Source organism: Propithecus coquereli, unplaced genomic scaffold (genome assembly GCF_000956105.1).
Source record: "Propithecus coquereli isolate 6110/MARCELLA unplaced genomic scaffold, Pcoq_1.0 Scaffold32, whole genome shotgun sequence".
In the NCBI taxonomy this organism is placed as follows: Eukaryota; Metazoa; Chordata; class Mammalia; order Primates; family Indriidae; genus Propithecus; species Propithecus coquereli.
The window spans coordinates 3573778-3579355 of NW_012148841.1; positions in this window are offsets into that span (position 1 = coordinate 3573778).

Sequence of the window (5578 nt, forward strand, 5' to 3'; positions counted from 1 at the left end):
AAATATACTTTAAAAATAGTGTATTTCAAACTTTAAGCTATGTATTTCCTTTTTCAAAGAAATTAGCTGTGTAATTTATTAAGGCAATTAGTATCTGCTCTCTCATTGTCAAATTTTAAATAGTTCTATTATTTCAAAATTCTAATGAAATATTTGCTTATATCTTTCCTCAATAGTAACTTGTCTTCTAGAGATCTTTTGCTTATTTTTCTAGTTGATTGTGTGATATTTAATGTTTCTTCAGTGGATTCCAATTTGCTCTCTGTCTTTCTCCAGTTGTCCCTGACCTTTCTGTTATGTGTTACATAAAATACTGTATTAAGTATATTCATAATATGTCACAAATGCAATATCCTGTGTCATACAGATGAGACTAGGCAGTAGTTTTATTTTTAGTGAGTAATTTGTGAGACAATATTAATCACACAATGCTTTTAACAGTTAAATTTTTTAATTTTGGATTTGTATGTACAAGGGAGGTATTTATGATTTCTACTAAAGCCCTCAAAGCTGTCCAGACAGCCCTTTTGTTCGTTCTTGGTCAACTCCCATGGTTTTACCACTCTCCTCAAGCCCTACATTCTTCTTCCTCATTCTTAGAATAAAAAGGAATTATCAACTTTTAACTGACTCAGTCTCTCCCCTTTCGAAGTGTAATTTGGAAATCACAAATTTACCCCTATACTTACCTGTTTCTCTCCAATATTAGGATTCTTAATTCTTTTGAAAGTTAACCTCTTTACCTGTTGACCTTATCTATACTTTTCTATCTTTTCCTACTCTTGCTGTACAAATATTAATATCTCCTCTCCTTTATCTTTAGTCTTTCCCCCGTCGCTGATTCTTTCCCCTTATCGTACAAAATACTTAAGATTCCCATAAACTACTGCCCATCTCATGGAACCCACAACAATCTGACTACTGGCACATTTCTCCTAAAGGACCTCCCGCTTGCCATATCTCATGACCTCTTAGTTTATATTCTTCTTGACCCTTCTGCAGCATTTGACCCTTTTCAGTAAATGACCTTCCTTCTTAAAATTCTCCTTTTTCTTAGTTTTTTTAAAAACTAGAAGTGAAATTAATATAACATGTAATTAACCATTTTCAGGTGAACAATTCAGTGGCATTTAATATATTCACAATATTGTACAACTACCACCTCTATCTAGTTCTAAAAGATTTTCATGACCCCAAAAGGAAACCCTATATCCATTAAGCAGTTGCTCCCTACTCCTTCCTCCCCTTAAACCCTGGCAGCCACCAATCTGCATTCTGTCTCTATGGTTTAACCTGTTCTGAATATTTCAAATAAATGAAATCATACAATATGTGACCTCTTGTGTCTGGTGTCTTTCACTTGTATAATGTTTTGTTTGTTTCAAGCTTTAATATCTTGCTATATTTGTCTCAGATTTTACTTAAATAAGAAAATATTCCAGGTCTGGCATGGTGGGTCACACCTGTAATCCTACCACTCTGGGAGGCTGAAGTGGAAGGATTGCTTGAGTTCAGGAGGTCTAGACCAGCCTGAGCAAGAGCAAGACCCTGTCTCTACAAAAAATAGAAAACTTATCCAGTGGTGGTAGCACACGCCTGTAGTCCCAGCTACTCGCGGGAGGCAGGAGCCCCAGGAGTTTGAGGCTGTAGTGAGTTATGATGACGCCACTGTACTCTAGTTGGGGTGACAGAGGGGGACTCTCTCCCCCCCAAAAAGAAAAGAAAACGTTACAGATAGAGTTGAAATGCCTTTGTAGTCCTCTTCTCTCCCCAGAAATAACCATTATCTTGTATTTAGAATTTTTAAGTAATGTCTCGACTTTTTTTTATCTATAGTAAAAAAATACATAACATAAAATTTACTATCTTAACCACTCTAAAGTGTTGGTTAGTGTTATTTACATTATTGTACAACAGATCTCCAGAACTTTTTCCATCTTACAAAACTGAAAATCTGTTTATTAAACAATGTTTCCCCATTTCCCCCTCCTCTTAGCTCCTGGTAACCACCATTCTACTTTCTGTTTCTATTAATTTAACTACTTTAGATAGTTCATATAGGTGGAATCATACAGTATTTGTCTTTTTGTGACAGACTTATTTCACTTAGCATTTCTCAAGGTTCATCCGTGTTGTAGCATGTAAAAGGATTTCCTTCCTTTCTAAAGCTTAATAATACTCCATTGTATATATATGCCACATTTTGTTTATCCACTCATTCATTGATGGACATTTGTGCTGGGTCTGCCTTTAGGGGGTTGTAAAAAGTGCTCCTATAAACATTCGTGTACATGCATTTGTTTTAAGTACCTCTTTTCACTTCTTCGTGGTATATACCTAGGAGGGGTATCACTAGATCATACGGTAGTTCTATGTTTGACTTTTTTGAGGAACCGCCAAACTGTTTTCTGCAGCACACGCACCATTTTACATTCTTACCAGAAATGTATAAGGGTCCTCGTTTCTCCACATCCTTGCTAACACTTGTTATTTTCCTTAAAATTTTTTTTTTTTAATTTTTAACCACCCTGCTGGGTGTGAAGTGGTACTCATTGTGGTTTTGGTATACAATTCCCTAATGACTAATCATATTGAGCATTTTTTCATGTGCTTGTTGGCTATTTGTATATCTTCTTTGGAGAAATATCTATTCGAGTGTTTGCCTATTTTTCAGCTAGGTTCTTTGTCTTTTGTTGAGTTGTAAGAGCCTTTATATATTCTGGATATTAGATCCTTTTCAGATATGTGATCCTGTAGGCTGTCTCTATCCTTGGGTTTTTAAAACACTACTCTCTGCTATTTTCCTCATATCTCTCTTCCAAAAAGTGAATTTATTCAGCAGGTAACTTTGAGTACCCAGTATATTGCTAGGAACTGTTTTAGGTACTGGTAACAAAACTTGAAATATTATTTATTCTGACACCTTTTTATTTCTTTCATTGTCTTCCCTATTTCTCTTAATGCCTTAATATGATCATATTCCGGAGTTATGTTGCCTTCCATATGGAGGCCTCCTGCCCCATCTTTGTCTCCGAAAAAGCCTATTTAACCTTCAAGGCCCAATCTGGGCATCACTTCCTCTGAGAGGGTTCTGTGACTTCACCAGGCAGAATCAATCATTCCTTCTTTGCTCCTATAGCACTTTATACATTTAACACAATATTATAGTCTTTACATTTATAATTGTTTATATGTCTAGGTTGTAAGCTCCTTAATGTAGAGATCTTATCTTTGTAGCTAATAAATCTCTCCCAAGCTCCTAGTAAAAGTCTGGCACATAGTAGTTATTTAAAAAATATTAAATTAATTCTTAGACCCCACATTTAAAAAAAATTTTTTATTATGGAAAATATCAAATTTATAGAAGTGAAGAGAATAGTAAAATGAATCCCCTCTGATAATTATCTAATAGTGTGCCAATCGTGTTTTATCTAAATCTCTTCCACACTCTCTCCCCACTGGATTATTTTAAAGGAAATCTCAGAAATCATTGTATTTATTCATAAATACTTTTCTGACATTTTTAAAGGAAAGATTTGAACATTATATATGGAACTTTAGTTTCCCTGAGGTCAGCTAACTGGAACCCTCAATTAATTCTCCTCCAATTTTAAAAGAACATGACAAATCATGAGAAATTTCTTGCAGCCAGGCGTGGTGGCTCACTCCTGTAATCCTAGCACTGTGGGAGGCTGAGGCGGGAGGATTGCTTGAGCTCAGGAGTTCCAGACTAGCCTGAGCAAGGTGAGACACAGTCTCTACCAAAAAGAAAGGAAAAAAAAAATAAAAAACTCCAGCCAGGCATTGTGGCACACGGCGCCTATAGTCCCAGCTACCCAGGAGGCAGAGGCAGAAGCGTCGCTTGAGCCCAGGAGTTCCAGGCTGCAGTGAGCTATGATGCCACTGCACTCTAGCCCAGGCAACAGAGCAAGACCCAGTCTCAAAAAAAAAAAAAAAAGAATCAGTAGGTTCTAGTATTAAAACAAATCCAACATAATTTCCTGAATTTCTACACTTAGAAAAACTCAAATGACAAACTGATATTCATTATTATCCTGAGCTTAAGGTATTGCAAGATCTGAATTATCACAGGAAGAGCCAAGATCAACTATTTTACTTAGACAGGAAATATACTTCTCTGTGGTAAAGTTTCTTTAAAAGAATCATTTTGTTGAATCTTATTTCACCAGAAAATGTTTCATTGTATTTAGATATAATATGACATAGCTGGAACCCCAAAGTGTTTTTTAATTTCATTGAATAATGAAGTAGTGTTAGGTGAAGATTGTTGAGAATACTGAAAATTACCACTATATTTACTTCTTGTAATCTAATAACATTATTTGAACTCTTTCTATTTCTCACATGTCCTTTGGAACTCTAGTTGAAACTTGTGAAAGTCTTTTCTGATACATCTCATGATTACCACTTTGCGACTGCCCTTGTCCAAGCTCTCATCTCTCACCTGCCTTTTATGATCATCTTCTAACTGGTCTCTTTGTATCAGCCCTTGCCTGCCTCTGCCCCAAAGGGTCAGAGCAATCCTTTTAAAACACATCAGATCACCTGATGACTCTGCTCAAAACCCTCCAGTGGCTTCCCATCGCACTAAGAGATGGCATGCAACATTCTCAGTGGAAGTGGTATTGATCACTAGGGTGTGGTTTGGAAAGTTGTGGGAGTATTTTTGGCTGTACCATGATTGAGTGGCATTGAGTGTGTGGTAGCCTGGACTGCTAGACCATCCTACAGATTCCCTCACTATAAAGAATTGTCTGTCATCCCACATGACTTCCTTTATTAAATCAATTTTGAGGTATCATTTATATACAATAAAATGTACCCAATTTAAGTGTACAGTTTGATGAGTTTTGACAAATGAATACACCCATGTAACCACAACAACAATCCAGGTATAAAACATTCCTAGCACCACAAAAAGTTCCCTGTGTGCCTTCTGCATGACATATGAATATTCCTTTGGATATTCTTGAAGGTGGAAAACCTGTTTATAATTATCTGAGCTGAGAACCTAACTCCATTTTTATATAAATAGAAAATACTTTAGCATGGTTTTAATGCACTCTTGATTTTCCAGAAATGCAACTATCATGTAAATTAAGGGAAGATGGTACTTTGTTCAAAATTTTACCAGAGGTTTGCCATTTTGGAAAATCATGTCAGAGATGGCATCAGTATCGCCATTCATAGCATTTGATACAGGAAGACAACACTCTTCTATCAGTCTGCATATGTGGTGATTCTACATAAAAGTATAAACACCTATTTCATTATATCTCTTATGGTGTTCATGTCTGCACATTTACATATTGAAATAGATATTATTATAAACTACTTTCATGTATTTCTCATTTACAGGTTTTGCATTGTATTGGTTATTTTGAAGTTAAGTGTGTACATAGGTTATAATATTTGTACTCTTCATGTCTCTTCCCTGTCTTGTTTCTCTTATAGAAGTTATTGGTCCCTGAACAACTTTATATTTTACTTATTCATTTTTTTGCTTGTTTGTTAACCTGCCCTCCAACCTCCCCCACACACAATAAAATTTAAACTT